Genomic DNA, 23439 nt, shown 5'->3' on the forward strand with positions numbered 1-23439 from the left:
AGAAGCCAAGAGGCGCATAATGAAGTAAATATGGCAGGGCCAGAGACACACAATAGGTTATGAGACCCTCACCCTCCCCAAAGATGGAGGGGGGGTCGCTTTGCCGGACCTGAAAGTCTACCATTGAGCAGCCCAATTTAGGGCCACGGCCCCGCATTTTAGAGAGGACCCCAATAAACAATGGGTATACATTGAAAATCTCTACCTCCGCCCAGTCACCGTAGGCGAATGGCTATGGGTCCCATTGCATAAGCTCCCCAAAATAATCGGGGACCACCCAATACTGGGTACAATGTGGAAAGCGTTAGCGGGGAAGGGAAATAGAGAGAAAGTCACTACATGGCCCTCGCCCCTGAGCCACATCTGGTCCACTCCAGTGCTAGAGGAAATCCCAGGCCACGAACACTACCAGTCATGGTTCGACACTGGCCTTTGCACGGTCGGCCAACTGGTGAAGGACACCTTCATAAGCATCCAGGAGCTTGAGGAGGCTCTGGGAATTGGCAAGCTCTCCCCACTTTTATACCTTCGCCTTAAGGGAATTTTAATGAAGCTGAAGCTAAAGCCTTGCATACAAAGAAAGCTCACCCCGGTCGATAAAATCCTAGACTCCCACACGGAAATAAAAGGACTCATCTGCCTCCTGTATGGAGCAATTTTAATCCCCCGCGAGGGAACGATTAGAAGCCTTAGAGGAAAATGGGAAAGGGACCTGGGCTGTGACATCGGGGATGGGCTTTGGGGGAAACTGTGGCAGGGCATTCAAGACATCCATTTCGTGCCAGTGCAATACTCATGCCATCAAACTTCTGCATAGGTGGCAGTATGACCTAATCACCCTCTCCAGGATGTTCCCAGACGTCGCCCCGCTATGTTGGCACGGTTGCGGGGAAAGAGCTAACTATTGGCACGTGGTGATCTTGCAAGAAGGTTCAAGCCTATTGGTCGGAGGTGCTCAGTTGGCTCAAGGATGCGGGAGAGGGGGGTCTATCCGTTAGAGCCACTCCCACTATTATTCGGGCTACAGCAAAGGGACGAGCACTGGGAGAAACTCCGGGATCTGACACACTCCTTGCTGTTGGCAGCCAGAGCTGCACGGGCCAGGACATGGAAGAGAGCATCTCTCCCCACAAGGAGAGAATGGGTGATAGTGGCCAAATACATTTACTTTATGGATAGACTAACAGCAGCAATACACGGCTCCAGCGCACAGCTGGAGGCCGACTGGTTGCAATTCATGGAGGTGTTTGCTAACACGGAAGACGATGCAGAAGTGTAACATGGTCACTCCACCCGGCCCGAAACCAGTTTTTGCATAGAACTCATTGTACTTCTCCAAGGAAAGTTCACTAATTTGGTTTGTTTATATGCCCGGTCGGCGCAGCCCAAAGAGGTTAACCACGGAAACGCGGATCTTGTGCCCCAAGAAAGGGGGTTCTGGGGGAGGGGTGAGGGAGGGTGAATACAGCAGAGAATTATGTTTCTTTAACAGAAGTTGATACGGGCATGTGCCCCAATGTTATTACTTGCAAGAGCGCTTTGTTGTTTCTAAAAAATCAATAAAAATTGAATTTAAAATGCACGAGAGTGAGGAAATGGTCTCATCTCACTCTCTCCAGGTTGAAAAAAATCAAGTCCTCAAAATCCAGCAAAGTTGCTGGGGGTATCTAAGGTGGAGAGAATTAGCACATTTCTGAGAATTCTCCCTAACACTCGTACCCCCAGAGACTAAGGGACAGGAGGATTTAATCCACCCATGGATGAATCTCCTTACTCCAGGCGGTCATACTTTCTGGAGAGACCATCAGCATGTTGGTGATTACACCCTGACCTCTGTTCAATGAAAACATCAAACCCCTGTAGGCTGATTGACCATATTAACAATTTAGGATGTTCCCCCTTCATCTGCATTAACCCCTCATGGGTTGGGGGCCTGTTTGAATCACAAAAGTTGATCCATACTTGTATGGTCTAAACTTCTTCAAAGACCACACAATGGCAAAACATTCACATTCTGTGGTTGCCCACCTTATCTCAGGTTCCTGCAGTTTCCTACTTATGAAACAGATTGGGTGTTCCCTGCCTTTGTCATCCAGCTGACTCAGAACTGCACCTATACCTGTATTGGAAGCATCTTTCTGTACAATAAAGGATTGGTTGTAGTCAGGAGCTCTTAAAACTGGAGCTTGACAAAGGGCTTGCTTAAGTCCTACAAATGCCTTAGGGAATTTGGGTGAGGAGATCACATTCAAGGGCGAAGCTATGCTTCCATAGATCTCAATGAATTTCCTATAGTGACCCTTTAGACCTAGAAAGGCTCTCACTTGGGTTTGAGTAGTAGGGGTGGCCCAGTCTTGTACAGAATGTACTTTGCTAGGCAATGGCCTTATTTCACCTCCTACCTCATGTCCAAGGTAGACCACTTTACTGTGACCAATTAGACATTTACTTGCCTTTATGGTCAGATTGGCATGCTCAAGAGCCTGCAATACATATCCCAGGTGGTGAATGTGCTCTTTCCAAGTAGGGCTGAACACTGCAATTTCATCCAAGTATGCCATGCAGAAGTCCACCATCCCATTCAGAACATGATTCACCATCCTTTGGAATGTAGCAGGTGCATTCTTTAATCCAAAAGGCATAACCTTAAACTGGTAGAGGCCTCCTGGGGTTGAAAATGCAGTTTTCTCCTTGGCATGGTCTACTTCCTTTCAGAATAGCCTCAGCACCCAGGGTGTTCACCAAGGTACTGATAGTGGTAGCAGTCCTTCTGCGCAGCCAATCCATCCCATTGTACCCTTATCTGGACGACTGTCCCATAACAGTAGACGCACCACAAATGTGTCAACACACCCAGGACATAATCAACCTTCTGTTTCAATTGGGCTTTTCCATCAATGAGAAAAAGTGAAGTCTTGTTCCCATTGTTAAGGGACTTCAATTCAGCACTCCAACTAAGTCAATGCCTGGTCTGGGATGCCCAAGGGAAGCCCTTATTTATATATTTTTATGACCAGTTATAATCTGGATGATAAACCCTTATATAACGCCCCTCTCTTTGAATCCCCCTGACCTCACTGAGCCAAGAAGTACGTTTGTTTTGCAATTTACAAATTTATTGGAAAATGAAACAAGAAATATATCACACTTTTATAAATAAATTAATATTTAATAGCACACTTAAGAATATGACAGTGATCAACAATGGATAATGTTACACTAGCACACTTTTCTAATCACTTAGGAGTTGGTATAAAAAGAATAAGATAGCTGAGGATGCTTTATGGTTTCAAGGAAATTCAATGATGGAAAAGAATGCAGTACAGAAATAAACTGATATGGTTTCAACAAGAGATAATATAATCACTTTTCCCCTTGTGGCAATTCACTCCCCCATATGCAATATAAAGAGATGGAAGGAAAGCACACAGTTTTCAGGAATACAATCAACATGCGATACAGATTCAGTTCAAATTCTAGTAATCTTGGAGCAACCGGTATGCTTTTAAAAAATGCAGAAATATTTTGAATGTGATTTGTACTGAAGTGAAAATATGCTAAAATTATTTTAATTCCCTATAGGAGATTCAGGGTAGGTGATAGCTACTTAAGATTGGTTCAGGTCAACACTACCAATTATTTCTGAGGGATTATTAGGTTGAAACGAATCTCAGCAATGCAAGCAAAAGCAGCTATTTTTTTACAAGTGGTGAAATTCAGCTAGCTGCAATTCGCGGCACTTTTTCCGAGTGCGTCGAGCGCGATTACGGAAAAACTATAAGGATCTATAAGGAGCTCAGGATCTTAGCTTTAAAATGAAAGTTAAATCTCGTTCCTAGCACACGCGGATCAAAAGATACTGAAGTTTTTTGTGGAGATGGTTTCTCGAAATTAAAGTAAACTTCAGAATGACAAAATGCCACTTTTAGAGGGTTAAAATCAGAGAATGGACACACGATTTCTATGATGCAGTTCTGGACAGGTTATTTTAGACTAAGAGATTGGTCCTGGCACAGTTTTCAGGATACTCACTCCTAGTCTTGGAAGGAATGGGCCTCCGTCACAGATCTGGTCAACGGGTTTAGCTGCGGTTTTCTCGCCACTGACGGTCTCTGGTACCGGTTCTGCTCACAGCGATCTGGGTCAGCTCTGCTCTGCTGGTCCGGATCTCTGGTTCTGGCAAAGGTTCTTGGCACTGCACAGCGGTCTGGTCTGGATACAGCACTGCTTTCTGGGTTCTGGCATAGGGTTCTAGCCAGAATCAAACAGCTCGCCCGGCTGTTGAATAGTTTGGTTAGGTGGCTGGATTCTGAGGCCTGCTGAGGATTCAGCTTTTGGACTAGGCCTCTCTGCTGCAAGTTCTGAAGTCTGGATTCTAAGTTCTGTTTCTGGAGTCTTCTGGATATTGTCTGGTCCGGCAGAGTGCTTCGCAAGAAATCAGTTTGAAATGGAAAATGAATGTGTCCTGCCTGTCCAAAGCGATCTCTTTTTATGTGTTTTAAAAGTGGGTGGGTTGGCTGATTTTCTACGCCCAACCCTCTGAGGATCCTGATAGGCTATCGAATTTTCTGTCCTCCGACTGGAGAACGTAGTAGTGAGTCAGGATGAGTCAGAGTGATGCTATTTTTATGGCTGGCTGAAGTCCCTCCCCTTTGCATTTACTTAGAAAAAACGATTTTTCATAACCACACATGCTTCCCAGATACACACGTTGTTGAAATTACATGTACACATTGCAGATGAATTAAGGTACATTCTTGCCCAACTCTGATCTTCCTAAGAGCTTGGGTTCAGAAATGACAACTTATTTTCATTTTTAGTGGGTTTTGCCATATTGGACTTTTACCCAAATTTACACAGAGGTACACCCCCTCTCTGGGCATATTACAGTAAATTACTATGTCTCTAGCATAAACACAGTGTCTACAATATTCATAATTCCCGGGGTTTTGCCTCAGAACATCAGAGCGACCAGCTGAGTCTTGAACCATGAGTGAAATTGTCATTTTAAGAATCTCAAAGTTGTACATTTCTGTCATCTGGTTACAATTAGTTATCAGTATTCTTATAAAACATATATTTTCCTTCAATTCACAAGTGTTTGGGTCCGCCCCCAGAAGCTTGGTGAGTCAGATGGTCTCATGGCCTGTTTCCTGCCAGAGCACTGTTTACAGTTACACCCCAAATCGGCATATTCTATTCAATTGAAAGAATCTATTGTGTTGTGACCTGCAGGCAAGTCCCATCCCTCCCAATCAACAGGGCCATGTGATATCCTGGGCTGTTGCTTGGAAGGGCAGGTGTGAATGTTTCCCATGGACAGGCAAGTCATTTGAACTTTTAATTACATAAAACCACCTTCTGATCAATGCACAGTTCTGCAAAACAGCTCTCCTGTCAGGATTTATAGAGCGCCAGCGCCGGTCAGTGGCGTGCAATGGTACTGCAACCATTTTTTATTTTTTTTGACAGCTGTTGTTAAATTTAAAAGGGGAATTTGGCTTGACAGTTACGATCCTTGCTGGCAATGTTTTGATGGGGATCCTTGGAGTAGAGTGATGTGGAACACCCCACAAGAAGGTTGAATCTTTATGGTGGTCTTGAGGGCCATGATTTCAGCAAATTTTGACACCAATGAAACTAATTTTTGAACGGCTCTGTGTGCAAACAAAGGATGGGTCTGGGAATTATCAAAAGTGGATGGTGGCTTCTCTGTCAGGTTTTCACTGCGCTTTTTCTGGTGGGCAGCATTGCTTTTTATGCGATCAGCAATGCACAGTGATGTTGTAGGGCTCGGATGCGTGGGTGAAAACATCCCACACCATCCAAGTAAAACAGTTCCTGGGGGCAATAATTCAGACAGAAGATGCATTAGCCCTCCCCTTCAATGGGAGGGTTTAAAACGTGCTGTTTCAAGTTCCTCATTATGTAGCCGGTTGTCAGATAACGTTTCGAAAGGCAATGCGCCTTCTCTGGATGATGACTTCTTGCATCTTTCTGGTGCCACATGCAAGATTGTGCATGCATCCAATACAAGAGTGGCTAGTGAAACGGTGATCTCAAGCAAGCAGTCAATGGGACGATCTAGTGATGCGCTAGCTATGGTTCAAGCACTGCAGTGGTGGTCAAATGAAAACCCATTGAAGGGCAAATCCTTTCTCAGCCCTGCAGTGGAAGACACTTTTAACAGATGCTTCCCTTTCGGGGGGGAGGAGCCCATTATCTCAACCAAACAGTGCACAGAGTGTGGACACAATCAATGTCAGATGCATATCGACCTTCTAGGGTGACTGGCAGTATTCAAAGCCCTAGAAAACCTTTCATACCAACTCGAGGGGGAAGTTGATTTTAGTCGACAGACGGCACAACGGCCATGTTTTACATAAACCAGCAAGGCGGGACACACTCACAAAGTCTGTCCGAACTAGCTTTGAGGATTTGGATCTGGTCTCAACAGAAACCTCTTCCTTCTATGACGACACATTCCAGGGGAACACAACTGTCTAGCAGACGTGTTAAGCAGAAAAATGAGGCAGGAGGCGTCTGTCATGATGCCTACCCCCGGGGACCCAGACCAAGTCCAGCAACCCCGGAAGCAGGCATCAAGTTACCCCAAGCAAGCCCAACAACCCCTGCTAGGGGCTATTTGGGTGCATTCCTGGCGCCTATGGCGCCAGGCTCATATGGAGAGTCAGTCCTGGCGCCATAGGTGCCAGGCTCATTGATTAAAACTTACCTGATGCTGACCATGCTGCAAACTTACCTGATGTAGACCATGCTGCAAGAGCTCCAAGCCAAAAGAGGCTTGGAAGGGACTATTTTACCTAGGGACTATTTTTTTACTCGGGTGGGGCTGGGGAGGAATACTTACCTGGGACTACTTTGGAGGCTATTTAAACCATGCCCGAAGAGCAGCACACGCTTCGCGTTATTCTGCATCCAGCAGCATAACGCTCACTGTGTCTGCAAGCCTGCATCGAGTCTTCTGCCACGCCCGCCTCGAGTCTGCAGCTCTTAGAAAAAGAGAGGAACAGAAGAAGAAGAGGTTAGAATAAGAGCAAAACCTACGATCCTTACCTGAATTCCGGATCCACCGCGCCTTCGAGCTGGAAGAAAGAAGCATTTTACCTGCGCCGCCTCGCCTGCTGCAGCGCCGCACTGAACTCACCGGCCTTCGCAGCATCCTCACGATCCACCGCATCCTTCTGCACGTTCCCGCCGCACTCTGGCACCTAAGGGGAACACAAGAACAGCAAAGGTGAGCCAAGGGAATAAACAAGAGGCAATAGTAACTACCCCCATAGACTTACCTGATTACCGCCGGGGGTACTATTCCTCTTCACGGGTCGGCGCAGTCTCCATTGCATCCTCGCTGTACCCCGGCCCCTAAGGGGAACAAAAGGACAACAAGGTGAGACGAAAGGACAAACAAGGGGAACTCTTCTCACCACAATAGACTTAGCTAATTTTACCCGCCGGAGGCATTATTCCCCAAACTTCATATTTTCTCTCCACACCTGAATAAGGGAGCAAGCCACAGGTTACATTCTGGCCTTATTTTATTGAACTGTGTAGGATAAACCAAATCCTTACCTGAACTTCGTCAGCTACCACGAGGAACTCTTCGCTGGGGTGAAGCTGCAAACTGCAAGGAATCGGACAAGAGTGAAAGTCAGACATGTGCACTCTTACGAACTACATACTTTTCGGAGTCAATATTGTTCTGGAACTCACCAATTCCTTCGAGCCAGTGAAGCAACTGGTTATCAACGCGCCCCTGCGCTCAATGCAGGATGGAGAGCTCATCTTTTCAAACCTTCAGGTGAGACTATAAGAGGGGACATCAAAGGTGATCTGTGGGGAGAAGAGCAGGGGCAGGGGGATTTACGCTCAACTCCACGGGTGGTTAATTCCCTTTCCCCATTTGCAGAAGAATATTCCTACGGGCCAAGCAAACGAAGCTAGGTGGGCCAGTCTAGTCCGTCATCTCGGCCCTACGCGTCACATTGGTGGAGACCGCAGCTGTCCAGTTCAGATGGACGCCTCTGTGGGAGGCAGGTGAGCGTAACAGCGTCCCACCGAACACAAGTGGGAATTAAACCCGGACATTCTAAACAACGTCATCAAAGACTGGGTATATCCAGACATAGATCTCTTTGCAACAACCCCACTCACCCCGCAAACACCACTATTCAACAAAATCCACAAGATTTAACAGGAGCACTTCGCAATGATCCTAGGTTCTCGTCAACCATGGTTCTCACACCTGCTCAGGATGTCCGTTTGCCCTCCAGCCAAATTGCCCAGCCCTTACAACATGTTGTCCCAGCATCAGGGAATAGCACACCATCTACATCCTCAAACACTGAACTTGGCTCCTGAATTCATAGTTTGGCCACTTAAATTTACCTCAAAGATGCATGGACATCTTAAAGGAGGCAGGGAAACCAAGCACAAGACCTTTTTATTCTCCAGCATTGGATCTTTCATGGATTCACATGCTGTGAATATTCCCCGTCGTCAGGCTGGGAACCTCGGTCATTTTAACTTAGCGTTTTCCTATGGAAAACTTCGACACTTCAGTGTCCTATCAACATCCTTTTTGGGTGCTTTAGTCCCCTCCAATAGGACGTAGGGTATGAATAGCCCCGCCCGCGGCTTCCCTTCAGATTTCAACCGTCTCCAAAGTGTTGGGATCACCTTGTGTTCCTTGTGGTTTTTTGTACGTGCTTGTGCTATTGTGTTTGCAATGTCTTCTCGGACTCCGAAGAGTTCTCTGTTACGGCCCTGATCGACTTGTGGGCTGAAGAAGATGCATGAGGGGGACGGGCATATGGACTGCATCTACTGCTTTTACCCCCATCACTCTGCCGACTCTTGCGAGATTTGTAGAGGTTTTTCGCAAAAGACTCTTAAGGACCGCAATCTGCGGTTGGTTTGTTGGCTTAATGATGGCACCTATGCCGCCTCAGAGTTCGGGTCGGTCTGGAGCTTGTCATCTGAGCGGCCTGTACAGGTGGCGGATCATCGCCGGGCGGCGTTGGCTGAGCCTCTGGCTAAGAGATCTCATCCTGCTCCTTGGTTGGAGGTCGGGAAGAGTGGTAGGACCTCTTCGAGTAAGCAACTGTCGAAGGGGGCTGCTTTGTCCACACATGGTCGGACCATTCCCAGGGGTCTGGAGGTAGGCCCGAGAAGTCGGCATCTCAGGAGAAGGCCAGGAAAGACTGGAAGCGCTCCTCTTCAAGGGACCATCACAGGTCGTCCTCTAGCAGAGAGTCCTCTAAGCACCGGTCCAGCGCTGCTACGCAGGCCTGTTCTCCTGGGAAATCTGCACCGCAGGTGGCGGTTCTGATGACGTCCTCGTTGACGGGGGTCCCGTCGTCGACGGTTACTCTGCATCTACAGTAACGTCGTCGACGGTTATGTCATCGGCTCTGGCAACGACAGGGTTTGATAAAGGCCCGATGCTTTTCTCGTCAAGGATGGATATGTACGGGTTGGTGCTGACAAGTGACGCGTGGCAGTCTTTCACCTTTGACTCGCTGATGCCAAACGCCATTCTACATCAAGAGATGGCTGCTTTTTCGGTGTCCTGAGGTGGACGTCGACCGGGAGCTGGTGTTTGGGCCGTCGGCCTTGGGGCTGCAGTGTGTTGGACCTCAGTTCAAGGGCCGTGAGGGCTGGTCTGGCTAGTTACCCACTGGGGAACCCGCAGGCTATGTTGTCGCTCCAGGTTCTGTCCAGGCTGCAATCCTTGTTGGGCCAGATGGGTTCGAGGTTACCCCCTCTGAATATGGTTCTGGTGGGGCCTGTCATGGACGCTGCTGGTGTTCCGCCGCGTTCGTCAGCTACGGCTGGGTTGCCGGTGCCTCTGCTGGTGATTGAAGATCCTCCACGTTCCTATCCTGAGGGTGGTGAGCTGATGGAGTCGGAGTCAGTGTGCCTTGGGAGTCCATGTCTACTGGTTCTTCGTCACTGACGAGGGACACGGCGTGGTGGAACACCCTCGTCGTCCAGCGCAACCATCCCCCTCCCAAAGATGTTGGGGCGTTCCACGCCATGATGGCTAAGGCGTGTGTAGAATTTGGATTGACTCCTGAGGAAGAGCGGAAGGAGTGCTTCCTGTTCGACCACGTGGGCAAGAGACGGAAAGCTGTATTCTCCGTGCCTATCTTGGACCACGTGTGGCAGGAGGGCCTGCGCACGATGCAACATCCCTTCTCGGAACCGGCTGTCAAAGGAAGGCTGGAGAAGAAGTTTAAGGCCCCGGACTCTACCCCGAAGTGCTTAGTGTTGCAGCCCACTCCTGAGTCTGTGGTGTCGGTGGCAGCCAGCCATAAAGCCCAGAGTCGGCACAAGTGTTACCCCTCCGGACAGTGACGCCAGGAGACGGGATGCCTTCGGGAAGAAGGTTTTGATTGTTGGGGCGACGACGGTGAAAGGGACAATTCTTTAGCGATCATGGCACACTGATCATGAGATGTGGCATCGGCTAGCACCTATTTTCGAACATCTGCCGGAGGAGCACTGCAAGTCCGCCATGCTTTTGGTGAGTGAAGGGGAGGAAGCTTGCAATCACAGCATTAATATTGCCGTTGACCTAGCAGAGTCTGGCTTTAAGCAGATTAACAACAGCGTAGTGCTGCGTCGCCAACCCTGGTTTAAGTGCACAGACTTTCGCCCAGAGGTGCATTATAAGGTTCTGGACATGCCCTGTGAGGGGGAGCAGTTGTTTGGCGAGAAAATTGATGAGGCCCTCAAAGGAATTAAGGAGGACACTGAGACTGCTAAATCGTTGGGAGCTCTGCAGAGTGGGTGCTCTTTTCGCTCCTTTCGTCCGTTCCGAGGGGCTTCGGGGAATGTCCGGTTTACTTCCACTAGAGACTGGGGTTATGGTCGGTCTGGGTATTCCTCCTAGGGGTATAGGAGGTTGGCGCAGAAGAGTCGGGACTTACAGGCCTCAAGGAAAAGAGGTGCGCAGCCCTCCTCCTCTAAGGGGAGACAGGCTAAGCCAAAACGATGACTGTCTTCAGGGCAATCTGCCGGGGGGGGGGCAGGGTGGCAATGCACATGGACGAGTATTGCTAGACTACGGTGGACCGTTGGGTGTTGGACGCGGTGCGTCTGGGCCACTTGCTGGAGTTCGTGTTCCCCAGTTTCCATTCCTCCTGTGTATGCCGTGCAACCTCACCTTCACATCCTGCGACAGGAGGTTGTACTTTTGCTACAAAAAGGGGCTATAGAATTGGTTCCGGTGGCCGAGAAAGGCCAAGGGGTTTATTCTCACTACTTTGTGGTGAAGAAACCCAACGGCAAGTGGTGGCCCATTCCGGATCTTCTGGCGTTGAACAAGACTCTGCAACACCTGAAGTTCAAGATGCTCACTCTTCAGGAAGTCATTTGGTCAGTGCAGCTGGATGAGTTTCTGGCGTTGTTGGATTTACAGGACGCAAACGTCCACATTCCCATGCGTCGACGGCACTGCAAGTTCCTGCGGTTTTTCATAGGAGAAGATCATGACTAGTTTCCGGTACTCACGTGTGGTTTAAAGTCGTCTCCCAGGGCGTTTCCAAAATGTTTGGTGCCGGTGGCAGCGTGGCTCCGACAGGGGGGGGGGGGTTTGACATCACGTATACCCGAACCTGGACGATTGGCTGGTGTGGGGTTTGTCACCAAGGGAAGCGCAGGAAAGTCTTGGCTCTACCATGCAGCTGTTAACGGCTAGGCTTTGCCATTAACTTTGAGAAGTCTGTTCTGTCGCCTTCCAAGGACTTGGTGTTTCTGGGGGCAGAGTTTCAGACTCATCTGGGAATTGTGAAGCCCTCGGGCGAGAGGGTAATGAAGCTCCGGCAAAAGGCGGCAGAGTGGAAGATTGGTGCAAGGGTGTCGGTCCAGACCTACATGTCACTGTTGGGGGACATGGCTGTCGTCTCTTCATGAGGCCGATGCAGGAGTTCCTTGCGGACCGGTGGGCTCAGTCGCGGCTCGTGGTCCGACAAGATGGTGATCAACGGCAGTCTGGTGGATGCTCTTCGCTGGTGGCAGTGCACAGAAAATCTGGTTCCGGCCATGCTGTTGCTGGAACTGAGTGCCAATTTACAATTGTGGCGGAGGCCTCTCAGACAGGATGGGGGGCGCATCTTGGCGGCTCACAGGTTCAATGGCTGTGGTCTCCGGTAGAGTCTTGGTTCCACATCGATGTGCTCTAGTTGAGAGCGGTACATTGGGCCCTGAAATCGTTTCTGCCGTGCATACGTGGTTCGGTGGTGAGGGTGTTGACAGACAATACCATCACAATGTTTTATCTCAGTTAACAGGGGGTCACGCATTCCAGGGTGCTGTCGAAAGAAGCACAGGGACTTTGGCATTGGGCTCTGTTGCACAACATTGGCATTGTGGCATTTCTTCGGCCGGGAGTGTTGAATGTGCAGGCAGACGCGCTCAGCAGGGATGTAGGCCAGCTCCACAAATGGCAGCTGAAGGAGCAACAGGTGTCCATAATCTTCCAGAAATGGGGCCATCCTCCGTTGGATCTCTTCGCAACGAGAGAGAACAAACAGTGCAGGGAGTTTGCCAGCAGGTGGGCTCACCCTGCGTCTCTAGGGGATGCGTTCTCGCATATGCATTTCCTCCATTTCCGCTCATTCGAGAGACCCTCCAATGGATTCGGAGACACCCATGCCATGTGATTCTGGTGGCTCCATTCTGGGCCAGGCAGCCGTGGTTCTCTGATCTCCTTCATCTGTCCGTAGCAGAGCCGATTCGTTGGGAAGCGACGCCGGACCTTCTGTCCCAGGACAAGGGCGCCGTGTGGCAGCACAATCCGGGATCTCTCAACCTGACGACTTGGCTCCTGACTTCTCCGAGTTTGACCTGCTAAGGCTTTGTAGTGACTGTCAGCGAATTTTGGAGGCGGCAAGAGCACCGTCCACGAATGTCTCTTATGCGTCTAAATGGAAAAGGTTTTGTGTGTGGTGTAAGGGCCAGATGGGGGTGGACCCTTTGAACATTTCACCTGAGCAAGTTCTTCCCTACCTGTTGCAGTTGGCAAAAAGGGGCCTGGCGCTATCCTCTGTAAAGGTACACTTGGCATTTCTTAGTGATCGTCTAATCAAGCATTTCTTGAAGGGGTTATTTCATACTTTTCCTCCAGTCAAGAAGTTTCTGCCAGTATGGAGCCTTAATGTGGTTCTGTCGGGTCTGATGAGACCACCGTTTGAACCGATGTTGACTCCTCCTTTGCAGTTTTTGTCTTGGAAGGTGGCTTTTCTGGTGGCCATTACTTCAGCCAGAAGAATGTCTGAGTTGCAAGCATTGGTTGTGGACCCTCCATACTTGAGATTCTTGAAGGACAAGGTGGTGTTGGCTACAAATCCGCACTTTATCTCAAAAGTGCCAACAACATTTCATAAACTCTCTTCTATTGTGTTAGCCTCGTTTTTTGCTTCAGCCTCAATGCCTGCAGAACGGACTTTGCATTCGCTGGATGTGAGGAGGGCGTTAAAGTTTTATTTGCATCATACTCAAGATTTCAGACAATCACAACAGCTGTTTGTGGCTTGTGTTGTCCGTCAAAGGACGGGCAATCTCCAAACAAGGACTTTCTCGTTGGGTGTTGCTATTTCGTTCTGCCACACTAAAGCTGGAAAGCCTTTGGGAAGGACTCCGAACCCACAATCGACGAGGTCTACGGCTTCGTCGGTGGCATTATGGTCAAAGATTACGCTGGTGGACATTTGCCAGGCGGCGGCCTGGGCGGTACCACATTGTCTGGAGCAGCAGCATGGTGAGGATGTGCAGATGGGACAGGCGGTCCTGCAACGTCTGTTTCAATAAGGTAAGCCTCGCAGCTTCGGGGTATTTGTTTTGAACTTGATCACTGGATGGGTTTCTTTGTCTCATGTATGTGATTCTGTTTCTATATTGGTTTGCCTTTACACTCCATCATGCATGATTGGTACTGCTATGTAATCTATTCACAGCATGTGAATCCATGAAAGATCCAATGCTGGAGAAGGGAGTAGTTTCTTACCTGTAATTCCATTTCTCCAGCGTTGGTATCTTTCATGGATTCACATGCGCCCGCTGGCCGCCCCTGCAGGCAAACCTGGTTCGGGTTTCCTCTACTTTGGAGATTAAAATATGAAGGGAAGCTGCGGGGACGGGGATATTTATACCCTACATCCTATTGGTTGGGACTAAAGGACTCAAAAAGGACATTGATAGGACAATGAAGTGTCGAACTTTCCATTGGAAAACACCAAGTTAAAATGACCGAGGTTCCCAGCCTGATGACGGGGAATAGTCACAGCATGTGAATCCATGAAAGATAACCAACGCTGGAGAAATGGAGTTGCAGGTAAGAAACTACTCCCTTTTAACAAGTGGAAACATTTTCTCTTGTGGTGCAAGACATAATGTCAACCCCATTGACTATTCATCTTCTAACCTAATACACTACCTGCTATATTTATTAGACTCTGGGTTGGTCTTTAACTCTCTTAAAATCCATCTAGCTGCACTCTTCAGCATACACCTCATCACAGAGCAAGGTATCTTGGTGGAGGGTTCCTGTGGTTAAAGCTTTCATGGAGGGGGTCAAAAGACTATATCCCCCTATTTCAACTCCACCCCCAGAGTAGGACTCAAATGTAATTCTTACAAAGATTATGGGGAACCCTTTGGAACAAATGCATAAAGCTAGTCTTAAACATCTCACATTTAAGACTGCTTTTTTAATAGCAATCATTTCAGTAAGGAAAGTAGTAAACTGCAAGCTCTGAATCCGACCCTTTTATAACCATTCATAAAGACAAAGTAATGTTGAGAACACATCCACGGTTCACACCTAAATTTATATCCAGGTTTCATGTCAATCAGTCCATAGAGCTTTCAGCATTCTTCCAAAACCCACAAAACGTTGCAGAAAAGAAGCCTCCATACAGTAGATGTCAGGAGGACTGTAATGCACTAGCTAAATAAAACAAAACATATAAGGGAGACCGGGAGACCGATCAATTAATTTGTCTCCTTATCTACCGAAGAGAAGGGGATCCTGTCTCTATATCAGCCATTTCCAAACTGGATTGTTAACGGCATACAACGTTGTTACTCTGTCCAAACGAAGTTTCCATTTACACCCAGAGCACACTCCACTCGAGGTACCGGGGCTAGCCTAGCATTCATTGCGAATGTGCCGCTAAAGGCTATTTGCAAAGCAGCAACATGGTGTTCAATCCACACTTTAATGCAACATTACTGTGTATATTCTCATACAAGGAGTGATTCTCAGGTGGGACATGCAATCTTAAGACATCTTGTTGCTGCTGTACCTTCTAGCAACCAATCTCCTTCTCCAGGTACTGCTTGCTAGTCTATGCAAAGCATGTTATTCTAAGCAGATCCACAAGCTTTAGACCACACATTATATACCTGTAGTAGTCTTCTGATGCTTGTATCTGCTTGGAGGCCCATGCGCCCATGCTTCCTCCCCTCCTGGAGTTGAAGGTGGATAGACTGAAACATCTTAAACCTTTCTTCACCTTCCTTACACTTCATGCTCCCTCATGTCGGAAAGCAATCTGTGGACTTTGACTCGTGAATTACCATGGGTACAGTACACCTAATACTAGGGATAGTATTAGACACGCCCTGTCAATGTCCTTTTTCGAATTTCAAAAACAAGTCCTACAATACTATGCACCTACCACTAGATGTTGGCCTATGCAAAGCATGTGAATCTAAGCAGCTACAAGTGTCAGACAATTACAGGTATGTAATATGTGTCCCATACGTTCACCAAAGGTTCTTACAATACTTTCAAATAACTTAATTAACACAGGAGGTAATTAAATGAATGCAGTAAAGATGGAATCAAGTCACAAGTGAATTTCCATAACACTTTAGCAGTCCTATCCCTAAGATGAATGGGTCCTTTAGCCGAACGTTAAAGGAGTCGCAATGCTTCTACCCAGAATGTAGTCTCTGTAGGCACATTCTAATTTTACTTGTGCTGGTGATTGATCAAAAGAAGATATTCAACAAGGTTGCTAGGAAAGTGAATTGTTCTTATTTTTCTGAAAATACTAGCCAAGTTCGACTACCAAAATGCAGTGGAATGGTAGGATACAATAGGACTAGTTCCCAATGCTATCAGGGAGGACAGGGGACACACACGTCTGTGTTCACTTAACCCCTCTGACACCGACTTTCCCAGATGACTTTATGGGTCAACTAGGGGTCGCTAGAGGTTGGATGTCCATCCCTTGGTTCTGGTGAGAGTTCCCCAGGAGCTGCAAGTGCAAGGATTGTTCAGACGGGTGCAGAGGCAAGATATGTAACCCCTGGTGATGAAGCAAGGAAAGATTCACTGATGCAGGCCACTTCAGGACACTTCACAGGATGATGGAAGGCACAGGATGATGGAAGGTGAGTTCCATCGAGTGAAGAAGCTTCTCTAGGACAGGATCTCTTGAGGATGGAATGCTGAAATTCACAGTTGAAGCATGGCGACTGATGAAGTTCTTGGTGCAACCACGGAACAGTGAAACTTCTGGCAAGGTATCCCAAGAGAGCTGATCAGTGCACCGGGCGGTCTAGGGACACCTCCGAAGGCGCAGGACGGCTGGATCCTTGAAGGCTTCGAAACTCGTTGGTCCTACTAGCCCAAGATCTGAAGCACCGCTCAGCGTCTTTGGAGATCAGGTAGTCCAACAGGGGTTCACCTGGGCAGACATAGGAAGAAATGCCAACCCTCTTCAGGACTACGGATCTTCAGTTGGCTATTCATCTAAGAGGGATTCTTGGCTCCAGCGCTGATCTGAAGAAATGGCTGTTGGAGTCCTCTTCTGTTAGGGAGAATTCTCACAAATGTGCTAATTCCCTTCACCTTAGAGACCCCCAGCGAATTTGCTAGATTTTGAGGACTTGATTTTCTTACCTGGAGACAGTGTGCGCCTTTTTCCCACTCTCATGCATTTTCATTTGTGTTTCATTTGGTTATTGAGCCTAAACCGCTCCATGGGGATCATCTTTTCATTTGTGTCACACAGCACCCTCAGTGCAGTGAAGCCTTTTTGGCTGTCCCAAGGTTTAATTACCTTCTCTGGGATAAACTACTGTTTCCCAGAGAAAGTAAAGTGAAATTAACTTTACTAGTCTTTTTAAATTCCTAGACCCAGCACACCCGATCTTACAATAGAGTGCTGGAGGGGTTACTTCGTATCCCCGGTGTCTAGAAACACATGTAGCAGTCAAATGCTGCCCTTTCCTCTTGAAATGGCTGGTGGAGTGGTTTTACAATGAACCACCATGACTTTTCCCGACCGCGAACACCAGTAGTGTTAAATCGTGGGAGCCATGTTTTTCAAGATGGTGTCTGAGCCCCCTTTGTTTAAACAGGTCCCGGTCTTTTTTCGCCATTTCTTTTTGGGAAGGTCCTTCTAGAGTTTGTCTCAGAGCGCCAAACCAGGTTTGGTCCCCTTGTTCCTTTGCCTTTGGTGGGCTTCAGGACTGAAGACCGCCTCTGGCACCTGAGTTTCTGGGGTGGGCAGGAAGTGAAGGAGGTGCCTGAAACACCCCGTGCTTCGTCTCCTAGGAGACCCAAATGCACTCTGTCGTTATTGGCTGGCTCACTGTCCGGCAAGGACATCCACCCTGCTGGGTGAGTGGCAGGTAGGCTGGAATGAATGGGAGAGAACTGAATAAAAGGCGAGTCTCTTGGCATGGAAGGCAGTCGACCACTGGAATGAAAGAACCGTAGACGAGCTTGAAGAGGACGGCTGCTGCAACTCCTGGACCGTTGGTTTGCCCGGTGAAGCCCTGCTGCAGGTCCGAATCGCCAAGTTCACCTAGACAGAGAAGCCCCTTCTAGGACGACTTTTTCCATTGAGTTGGTGGGACCAATCAACTCGTAAGCCACCTGGATACCATTCTTGGAGCTGGTTAGAACTGAGGCTCAGAAACAGCGAGATCTGCAGGAACTGCCAGGAACAGAAGTCTTCAGCTGCATCTTTTTCTTCATTCTAAGGTACTGTGAAACCCGACCAAGAGAACTTGCCTCTCACTGCGAAAGTGCTTGGAACATTTGCAACTTACATGCCTAATCAGCTTGTGACCCAACATATGATTCTTTCTTTTACAAACTACTTCTGAGAACTTTGGCAAAGACTTTTCCGTTTAACTACCAGAACTGCTTCATCCTATACAAGACTTTAGCCCATTGACTTTGGCCTAACCTATTGCATTGAATCGACTCCTCTGGTGAACTGAAAACATTTGCACTGTCTAAGAATAATTGTGATCTTCTTTTTATTAACCTATGCCTTTTTGCTCCTACTTCAAAGTACTCTGAACACAATTTTGCTCTTCCTTCAAAGTAGTTTGAATGCCTCAGAAACATACAGTGTAAAGTACTGAAGTATATCCCTGAGTGATATATATTGCCTCCTTCTAGCGAATGTTTTATAACTGACTGTGAAATAAATTAATAATTGTTTTACCAAGAAACCTTGAGTATAAGTCTATTTGGATACTTGTGAATGTAGACCTCTGTGTAACATCATTACAGCTCACGTCCCCCTCTTGAGAAAAGCCTGGCTGCTCAGCAACGCTACCAAAATTGTGTAGTACAGACTTATACCAAAGGTAAGTTTCCTTACACCTGTAGTCCTAGTTGTGTGTAGTAGTCCCTAAGGGTACTGCATACAAACTTTGCCTAAATTCATCTTATCCAAAATCCAGCCTGAAAGCAAGTCCAAGCCCACCAATGGCAAGGATCTCCACCATTCATACAGCAGGTAGTTGTCCAATCAGGGACAACTATTTTTTTTAACTCCGGCCCCACACCTAGACTCTCTGGCTCCATGGATGTGGAACGGGGCCGCCAGGCGGCTGTGTGTGTGTGTGTGGTCCCCTTCCTAGGCCACACACAAAGGCAGCACCAGCCCTCGAAAGCAGCAGCTTTCTCTGGCAAATGCATGACCATATATGGGATTTCGTGACCTGGCAATAAAGGACGAAATGTTACGGGTGAATCCTTTGGATGTTTTGTTAACGGGGGGCCTCGCACCAAAATACGGATTTTACTATATTATAACATAGAAAGTGACAAGCTACCCCTCCCTCCTGTGTGCTAATTATTGTTAGGGAGAATTCTCATAAATGTGCTAATTCCCTTCACCTTAGAGACCCCCAGCAACGTTGCTGGATTTTGATGACTTGATTTTTTTTACCTGGGAAGAGTGTTGGACTTTTTTCCCCCTCTCATGTATTTTGATGTGTGTTTTACTCTTGTGTTCTTTGATTATGGAGTTTGAGATAACTACATAGGCATCATCTTTTCATGTGTGTTACACAGCACCTTCAGTGCAGTGACACAGGGATGTCTTTTAGACTTCCAAAAGGTTTAAATACCTTCTCTGGGATAAACTGTTTCCCAGAGACCGTAAGGTTAAAATGACTTTACTAGTCTTTTTAAATTCCTAGAGCCTGCACACACTATCTTCCTATAGAGTGCTGGAGGGGTTACCTAGTATCTCCTGTGTCTAGAAACTCATGTATCCGTCAATTGCTACCCATTCCTATTGAAATAGCTGGTGGCAGTGGTTTTACAACGAACTACCATGATTTTTCCTGACCCTGAACACTGGTAGCTAAAAATTGCAAGAGCCATGTTTTTCAAGATTGCGCCTTAAGCCCCATTGTTTAAATCAGACCTGGTCTTCTTTTTTTTTCTGTTTCTTTTTGGAAAGGTCCTTCTAGAGTTTGTCTCTGCGCGCCAAACCAGGTTTCGTCCCTTTGTTCCTACACCTTTGGCGGGCTTCAGGACTGAAGACCGCCTCTGGCGCCTCAATGTCTGGGGTGGCCAGGAAGTGAGGGAGGTGCCTAGTGTCTATCTGAATACTTGTCATTGTGGACCTTTGTGTAACACCCTTACAGGCTCACTTGAGATAAGCCTGGCTGCTCAGCTCGCTACCAAAACTGTGTGGTACAGACTTATCCCAAAGGTTGGTTTTGCTTACACCTGTAGTCATACCAGTGCATACCAGTGTACACATAGTGTGTAGTAGTACCAGAGGGTTCTGCATGCAAACTCTGCCGAACAGTAACACATTACTTTGCATGAATAATGATACACCTAGCATAGAATGTTTGGGCTGCAGTACTTATCCCAGTTGTCTTTCTAAGCCCTCTGTCATGTTCATGGAACCATTAGCAGTTGATAGCAGTTAGGAAAGACTTTCTTTTTGATGCTTCCTTCCATAGACCTTTATCAAACTCTTCACCCCCACCCCCCAACCCACCAACATTTGGTTTTGTTTTGAACCTTGACTTTTGAAGGCAAGTAAAGCACTTTCTACTTTACTTGCTCCGCTCCTCTATTTTGGGGGCACTGATCAGTTCTATTGGCCATCAGGGCAGGGGGACTCTGTCCTTTGTTACGAAATTCCTTGTTTGTTTTCAGCTGCACACATAGTACAGTGAAGTGCAGCAGGGGTACTTTGCATTCATTTTTCTTTTGTTCTAAGCAACATTTCTGTTCCTTGCTTGATGTGTCCAGGATGGGCTGGTGGCAGTGGATAGTTTTCTACCACGTTTTTAACTTTTCTCACATACACTTTTGTATTTTACTGAGTAATGCCTTTTATAGTACCATAGTCTCTAAAAAGGTCTTGCCTCGAGATTTCTCCTTGTTCTTCGGCCATCTTGTCTTTTGGGGTTCTTCCTGCCCCCTCGGTCAGATATTCCATATAAGAAGTCCTTCGGGCAATGCAGCTGCATGCATTTGTGGCTGGATATGGGGGTCTGGGACGGTCTGGAGTGTCTGTTGAAGGGCAAATGTGGTGACAGAGGCTGTCCATTATTGAACTTCGCCAGCCAGTTTGAATGCTGTATATTCTTACTATTGGTAAGCTCGGGGCAACTCTAGCTAGATTTAGGATAAGAGGACTCCTCCTGCAGCCATTCTTCACATGTTTGTTGGCACCAAGACCGCTTCGAAGAGCAGCATCGTGCTAAAGAGCCATAGATCATTGTTGCCACTTCTTTGTCTCCGCCACAAGAATCGTCTTCTGCTGACTGATCGTGGTGTTCATCGCAGTCTCGTGTTTGAATTGTGTCCTGAGTGTCGTCTGCATCGTGGTTGTCTCTTCTTCATAGTGCCATGGTCATCCAGCTGTCTAGTCTTGGAGCCTTCTTGTCAGAGCGTAGAACAGCTGACCAACTGCTAATGCTAAAAGTGACCTCTCTAATAGCAACCCCTGGGCCTCCTTCAAATGAACCAATACATAAAGTAAGTGGGCCCGCTGGTTTCAGAAGCCTCGGGGTGATGTGGGAAATCTTGCAGATCCCCCACAAAAACCCTGCCTAAAGTCTCCTCCCAGGTGGCTAAGAGAGAGTGCAGATGCTTTCTGATCCCATTCTGGGGTGGTGTCCTGCGGGAGGATCACCTGCATGGAGACATGACCGTGGGTAGCGACGAGATGCCATGGGTTGAGAATGGTATTTATCCTTGGAGAAGGATACTCTTAATACCATTCCGGGAGAGGTTACGGCTTGTTGCCCTTCTAATGGTTGTCAGCCTGCAGTTAAAACTAGGGTAATAAAACCTACGTGTTAGGGAGAATTCTCAGAAATGTGCTTATTCCTCTCTACCTTAGAGACCCCCCCCAGCTCTTTTGCTGGACTCTAGGAATTGAATTATTTACTTGGATAGAGTGAGACCCTTTTATTCCCCACTATCGTGTAGGTTTTGTGATTTGAACTCTGTTTCTTTTGGTTGTGGAGTCTGACAAACTCCATAGGCATCATCTTTTACATTGTCACATAGAACCTTCAGTGCAGTGGCACAGGAAAGTCTTTCAGATTTCCCAAAGGTTTATATACCTTCTCTTGGACAAACTACTGTTTCCAATAGCAGTAAAGGGAAATTGACTTTACGTACATCTGTAACTTTCTAGACCCAGCACCTACTATTTTACAATCGGGTGCTGGAAGGGTTACTTAGTATCCCCTTTGTCTAGCTTCTCATGTAACATTTTTGTTACCCTTTTGTCGATGAATGGCTGGTGGCAGTGGTTTACTTTTAACTACCGTGGTGTGCTTTTACTGCGGGCTCTGTTTGCAGCTGTAGTAAAGCACCCAAGGGTGCCATTTTTGTCAAAATGGCCCTGGTCTTCTTTTTTTGCCATTTCTTTGTGGAAAGGTCCTTATTGAGTTTTACTCTGCGTGCCAAACCAGGTTTGGTCCCTTTGTTCGTTTTGCCTTTGGCGGGATTCACGAGTGAAGCCCGTCTCTGGCTCCAGGGTGTCTGGCGGGGGCAGGAAGCGAGGGAAAGGCCTGAAAACTCCCTGTGTGTAGTCTCCTAGGAGACAGGAATGCACGCCTAGGTGATTGGCCAGCTGACTGTTTGGCAAGGACAACCACCCTGCTGGGTGACTAACAGCTAGGCTGGAATGAATGGGAGAGAACTGAATAAAAGGCGAGGCTTTTGGCTTGTAAAGCAGAGTCGGCCACTGGATGAAGGAACTGAAGAAGAACTTGAAGAGGACTCCTGCTGCAACTCCCGGACTGTTGGTTTTCCCCGTGAAGCCCTGCTGCTGTGCTGAAACTCCAAATTCGTATCGACAGAGAAGCCCCTGCAAGGACGACTTCTCCCCTTGAGTTGGTGGGACCAATCAACTCCAAAGTAAGCCACCTGGACATCCTTCTCGGAGCTGGTTGAATTTCCACAGAGTTGCTGCTGGAAACCGAATAGCCAGGGAGAGGAACACCAGATTGTGTGCGTTGCTTTTAAGTTGTCCAAGATCTCCAGGTAGATCCTCTGGACTGCCAGGAAGCAGGACTGACCGGGCCTGAGCCCCATCAACAGAGTGCCGGACCCCTGAAACAAGGAAGGTCCATTTCGACAGCTAGAAACCGCAGTCTTGCTATTTGCGGTAGTCGCGAGGAACTGAAACACCGAAGTGGCACTTGTTGGAAAGATTGCTGGTTGCGAGCGGTGACCATCTCATTGCAGTGCGGGAGTCCCCAGAAGTCCTCTCTTGTCACCATGACTGAGGCCCAGGAACAGAAGTCATCTGCTGCACTTTTTCTTCAACACAAATGTTCTGTAAAGTCTCAGAGAACTTGCCTCTCATTGTAGAGTTACTTGCATCTTCTACGTTTTACAAGTCTAACAGCTTCTGGCCCATTTGATTCTTCCTGCCTACAGACTTCTAAAACATTGTGCAAAGACTTTGTCTACTTACCTGCAAAGAAGAACTTCAGCTCATATAGACTTTTGCCTATTGACTTTGGCTTAGCCTTTTTAAACAAATGACTTCTTATTGGAGGATCTGAGAGTATTTGCCTGCTTAAAAATATTTGTGGTCTCTTGTATGTTCTAACTATCTTTTCCTTTGACTTATTCCTACATGATTCCGAATGCAACAGTGATAT

At 47.5% G+C, this 23439-nt stretch overlaps 1 protein-coding gene across 1 annotated transcript in view; it reads left to right on the forward strand.

The window, feature by feature from the left end:
- LOC138492324 (clustered mitochondria protein homolog) overlaps nucleotides 1–23439 on the forward strand; it is a 1100229-nt gene that overhangs the window by 276325 nt on the left and 800465 nt on the right. The gene's annotated exons all lie outside the window — the stretch shown is intronic.

Source organism: Ambystoma mexicanum, chromosome 10 (assembly GCF_040938575.1).
Source record: "Ambystoma mexicanum isolate Mex_15411 chromosome 10, UKY_AmexF1_1, whole genome shotgun sequence".
In the NCBI taxonomy this organism is placed as follows: domain Eukaryota; kingdom Metazoa; phylum Chordata; class Amphibia; order Caudata; family Ambystomatidae; genus Ambystoma; species Ambystoma mexicanum.